Genomic DNA, 6362 nt, shown 5'->3' on the forward strand with positions numbered 1-6362 from the left:
CTGAGAGAGAGGAGAGAGGCGGGAGGGGGAGGAGGGTGGTGGACCGTGGGGGCTTTAATGAACCAATTTAAATGCATGCGATGATCAGTTGGCCTCTGAGCCCTCTTCTTCTTCTTCTGCGGGCTCTTTCGACGACGACCGGCTACCTTTACACACGATAGGCCACGCCACACGACACACGCTGCCTCCTAGGACCCTATACTCGGCCGCGGAGTAGTATATTCCGCTGCTGCTGCTGCTGCTGCTGTTGCTGCTGTTGCTGCTGCTGCTGCTGCTGCGTCCCTCGTCCCCCGTCCCCCTCTCGCGCTACGTTTCTTCTGTTCGCGCGGATGTGGCCCTCTCGACAGTCGTACCTTTTCTTGCTTCCTTTCTTTTCTCATGCACACCGCCACCTTCCGCCCCCTTCCCATTCCTTCATTCACTTCTAACCCCGCTGCCCTCCCTCCTCTCTCCCCTCTCCCCCCCCCACATCCTCCCCCCATCCTTCTGACTCGTTCTCGTTCCCGTTCTTTCATCTGGAAGCTCCATCTCCATTTTTTAATGAAATCGAAATTGCAATGGAGAGCAGTTGCTCGCGTTTTCTTTCCTCTTTCTTTCGTCTTTCGCTTCTTCTTTCCTTCCTTCCCACTTTCTTCCTTCCGCTTTGTTCCCACTTGTTTCGCGAAGCCTGCGCGAGAGATTGGTGGTGGGAAGAGGAGAGGGATAAAGAGAGCAGTTCTACCGCGAGTGTATGGTGTACTGAAGCTTCGGGCGACAAGCGGGATTGTATTAACCGATCGCGGCGAATCGTCCCGCGAGAGATATCTACGAGCGCGAGATGAACACGAATCCCCCTTGCTGATCCCTCGAGATTTCCGCGGATGGCGTCCTGGAAAAAGAAACTCCTTCGCCTGCGAGAATTTAATTCTGGGAGAACGGTCGGACTGCAGTTAAAAAATATCCGTGGATCTTCTGATTATTACGACTGAGAGTGCACGTTATTTCAACGTAATTACTATTCTAATACAATGACAACAAGCGCTACTTTTTCCTTCTTGATATCCGCGGAGAGAATTTTTCTCTCGTAACCGATGCGTAATCGAGAAGAGCCTAATGCGGGATCTATAATACAATAGAAGTCGTAGAAAATTAACCAATCACAGTCGAATATGAGAGGAATAATCGACTATGATTGGTCAGGTTTTCTATGACTTAAGATCCTAACACGATCACTACGACTTTTATTGTAGACCCCACGCGTAATAGTTTCGGCATCGCTATTTTATTTCGAAGACTCGGTACTATTTTAAGTTTAGTAGATTAGAGAACAACCCGCCGCATAATCCATTCAAACATTAATATTCCTTTGCGTAGCAGGTATCGCGCGGTTAAGACCGGGTCCTAATAATCGGAAGGACGAAATGGGTGACGCGAGAACAAAGCGAAAGCTATGAGGGATCTCACGGACACCTGCTGGAGTACTCGTTTACGCACGGGGGAGAAGGAGGGAGGGTAGGGGGAGGGGGGGGGGGGGGGTTGGGAAGGCAAGAAGCGCAATGACAAGCGCCCCGTAAAAAGCACGATTCCGTCATCCCTATATCGACCCCCTGCAATGCGTGATGGGCGCATCGACACCCACGCTGTTTCATTAATTCGCGCAACGGTTCAGTTGCTATTTTGCTACTTGCTTTCTTCCTCTCATATCGCGAACTCGCCGTTTAAATCTTCAAACAACGAATTGATTTACAAATGACTGAGAATTGTTAAAATAAACAAAAAAATTTTCTTCGTATTATGTCATTTCTAACATTTCTTTACGTAATTCTTATTTATTAATTAAAGTTTCTAACACGGCTGTTTTTTACATAATAGGTATATTACAGTAAAATGGGATAACTTTAGCCCAAATTTTGACAAAACTCAAACAGCATGTGCAAGATTTGTACATAAGACGACTTGAAGTTATTTCTCAAAAAAGTAAATAAAATAAATTAAGTTATTTCGTAAAAAAAAAAAAGATATTTTGAGGACATCTTATGTCTCCTGATTTTGGACATGCGTGCTGTCTACATATTTTTAAATTTGGGCCAAAGTTATATTCCATTTTATCACGATACTTGGAAAACATGCCAAGCAATTATTTAGTGACGAATATCTTTTTAGTAAGCTACTTTTTTAAGGCATCTAGGTGTTTACTCTAGGAAAGAAACCGTTCTTCGAATTTGATTCTATTAATTAACCGAGAATGAGTAGTCTAGTTTGTAATGGATCTGGCGGTAACTAAACTCATCTCGAGATGTGCACGATTAGATCAACGCCGGTCTTCCATGACTCTTCATTTCACTTCGAGACGAATCAATGCTCTACTTTGTAAAGAACCTTCACGTTTTTTATTATTAGAGGCATATACGCTGTTAATATCGTAAATGTACAAATCTTATACTGTACGCATAGTTTCATTTCTTTCGATAGCATCATTGTTTCGACAGCGTTAATGGCATAGCGATATTGTATATTGTTTTTTAGACATGCAAGACGTTTCTTTCTATTCCTTTCTCTTTTTTCTTTCTTTCTGTCTCCTTTCTCTCGATCGGCCAGATCAAGGCCGAGAGACTCTACAGATCATCCTGTGCGGCTGTACCGCGAATTAATTAACAGCGATAGATTTTATTTATAGACACCGTGTCAAGGTCGGAGAAAGGGTTTCCCGAAGCTTCCGTCGACGAAGAGATTAATGTCCATTCCGAGTATCGAGGAGGTTCCCTGAAAGAATTATATACGAAAAACGAACTGGTGGTCCCCTCCTTTGAATGTCGATCCTGCATTAAATTTTCAATGTTTCATAAAAATTCAGTATGGCTTGAGACGAAATAATTAATGATGAAATTATTGAGAGTTATTAAGAAATAATGTCGGAAGTAGGATTTAAAAATACTAAGGGGATTAATTAACGGTGCAAAATTAAAAAAATAAGAAGAACAAGATTATGCATTACCTTGACACGCACGTGATAAGCCTCAATCTACGTTCGTGACTTTTTCCGATTTTCCGCCATCTCCTCTGAAGGGAGAGGAGCAAGTCGCACACAATCTTTGTGTCCGGGTATCGAGAGGATAATTACGAGAATTTTTTTTCCGTGTACGCGAAATGAAGTGGCGTACCTGCTCTCGCGCGCGGTTTTATCCCTCTCTGTGTCGACTTCATTCGTCGACTGACGGCTGCACGCATGAACGCCCACGCACGAACGCCCACCTCCGGCTCTCCCTCACGACTCACGAGCCGTCTCCCTGATCGCCGTATTGACGTGTCTTATCGGCGATCGGCGCCCGTGGATCGTACAGTAACAAATACACGCGGCTTTTATATTCCGTTACGATCGCCTCTCTCTCTCGCGCGCGCGCGCGCGTCGAGTAGGTAGAAGGTAGGTAGGTACCACGTCGCGCGTCTGGATTGAAGATCGCGTAATCTCCTATATTTGAATAACATCGCGTCGGTCTCGGCTACTCCGCCGCGGCGATACTTGAAGAATCGCCGAGAACCAACCGATTTCCTCTTTAATATAAATAATTAGTAACTACTTATAATAAATCTTTTTCTCTTACTAACTCACTTTCAGTGAGAAAATATATTATCGTTTTCATAAAGATAATAAAAAGATATATAAAAAGCTATATATATATATATAATAGAACGAGTTTGAAATCAAAGGAATTAGGGAACGTATATCTGTAAGGAATTATTTAGTGTCATCTCTCGGAAAATAATAATGATAATAATATATAACTTTATTCCACGTATATCAAAAATTGTATTGAATTTAAACAAAATGTAGAATGCATCAAAACAAATGAAGCGATAGCAGTACCGCTCTTATCAAATCTAATCAGAGAAAATAAGAAATTTGAAGAAATTTCAAGAAAGAAACAGAATAGGAAAATGAGGTAAAATATGGAAAGCAGGTATTAGTTTATATGTGATATATTTCTTAATTTTACCTGTTTCGAATTCTATGTACTATGCTCGGCAAAAGTATTGTTGCTCAAGGTAGCGGCTCGGCCGAAATGAAGGAAACGGTAAGAAATTATTAATGCCGGTGTAAAACTCAACACAATTCTACTTCCCCGTCTTCGTCATCGCGTCGGGAGCTCTCGGAACATTCGTGCACGGTACACTCGATGTACGGCCGACTGTGTTTACGATTCATTGAAAGTTACAATTCTTCTTGTCGAAACGATAATCTCGCCGTAACGGGCCTACCAAGCCTTCTCCTACGGATTACAACACGCGGCGACGTCGTGAATACGTCGTTTTACGCGCGGACAGGTACACGCGCCCGCAACACACTGGCCTTCATAAATTCCCGGTCGGCTCGTCGACGCCGCCCTTTTCGGTAATGATACTGAAATACTTTGACTTTTATCTACCTCCGGCCAACTTTTATTTCGTGACGCGCCGTTCAATTTCTACCGCATTAAAAAGTTCCGTACGGTCACGGCACGATTTTTTTTATATCTCTTTTTATATTAGTGCAACTTGTTCTACGCTTCGTAATTGTATACCGATTCTATGCCAGTGCGATCAGCGTTGAATTCTAAAGATCGGAATGTTCGATTTTTTCGTTTTTATTTTCTATCGAAAAATAATTTGATTTGAGAGAGAAAGATGTAACCGAAGGTCTTCCACTTCTTCATAACAATCAACCGTATACTTCGTTGAAAAAGAGGCGCTTTCTTCAATAGATCTTGAAGCCGCGATTTTGAAAGAACACTGCTAGATATAGATGGAAAGAGAACGATTTTACTGAAATACCTAAAAAAATTAGCTAGATATAAATTTAAAAATAATTTTGTTAGGCCATCAAAATAATTATGTAGGACGCTTAAGCAATGCTGTAAAAAGTGTTGGCTAGAATATAACTATAATAGCTTGAGTGTACTATATAATTATTCTGATGGTCCAACAAAGTTATTTTCAAATCCGTCAAAATCTAGGTAAATTTTTAGATACTTCATAAAACTATCCTCTCCGAAAGGAATTCTAATAACGAGACAAAATATATTGTTGATATAGCTGATTTCATCACAATGTTATGCGACATAAAAATAAAACAGTATTAAAATTAGATCAATATTTCCTATTTTTATATTTTAAGACAAGGGTATGTAAGTTTACATATAAATATAAATATAAATGTATTCTTACACTTAAAATAAATCTTTACTCGACGTTGTAACACGTGACGTTGGCGCCGTAGTATTTGGCGCAAAGTCAACGTGATTATTTTATTATATATTTAAGAATAATTTTTCGCTTCAGAATAAAATATTCTTCTTTCAACAATAAATATAATCGTTCCTACATCGGTCCTGTTTTATAACAAAACAAGAGACGAGTAATGGAATCGAAAATCTTTTCCATGCATGGGTATAGCTATTCTTTTCGTGTAATTATGATATACTTCCTCTCGTCCTTTGTCCTTTCTTATCGCTGATCGAGTTCGTTGCGTAACTTACGAAGTAGTACTGCACGTTCGAAAGCCCCCTCGCGATTCCGCGTGACTTCGTGTCCATCGCGAACCCCCTCCGTCGTGCATCAATACGCAGCCATCTATGCGTACACGCACTGCGGTGCACGCGTGCGCTCGTCATCGTCAGGTGTTGTCGAATCGACGTGTTTTGTCGATAATCAACGTCTATCGAATGCGTAATCAAGTGCAAGCGCGCTCGCGTTACCACCCACCTCTATATCCACCCGCCCGTCATCCACCGTCCACCCCCGCTGCTAGCCAGGCTCTGTTCAAACCACCCTTCCTCGTCGCTCGTTTCTGCGCCGCGCTCTCATTTCGCGCGGAGCGAAAGCGCCTCCATGAAAATTCGCCCCCGTTGCCAACGTCGTCGTTTCCGAGTCGCAAACGCGGCCGTCGTTCTTCGGCCTGCCGTTGATTACTTCGCTCGCGTTTTTTTTCCTTCCCGTCGTTTCTTTTTTTCGCGCCCACGGAACGAAGCACCGACTTGCGCGGCGTCGGGGGCGAGTGGGTGGAAACGTTCGCCGGAACGAACGAACGAACGAACGAAAGGAGCTGATGGCGTATTTCTCATTTTTCTCTTCGCTTGTGCCGTTCTTTCTTTCGTTACGAAGCTAAGACCGAGAAGGGAGGCACGACGAGCGGCAAGGTGGAGGTGGAGAAGGTAAGTGAAGGGGCGCAGGGTGGAGAAATGATATTTTCGCTGGAGCTAAATTACGGGCGCGCGATGGAATGCGCATGCTACTCGTTCGCTGCGCCTCGCTGATGAGCGCAGCGCCGCCGATGCAACGCGCCGCTATGCAGCTCGCCTGATTATGATTACTTTTCCGATTAACGGCACACATCGTAGATGCCGGCG

The sequence above is a fragment of the Trachymyrmex septentrionalis genome, unplaced genomic scaffold (genome assembly GCF_001594115.1).
Source record: "Trachymyrmex septentrionalis isolate Tsep2-gDNA-1 unplaced genomic scaffold, Tsep1.0 scaffold60, whole genome shotgun sequence".
Classification (NCBI taxonomy): Eukaryota; Metazoa; Arthropoda; class Insecta; order Hymenoptera; family Formicidae; genus Trachymyrmex; species Trachymyrmex septentrionalis.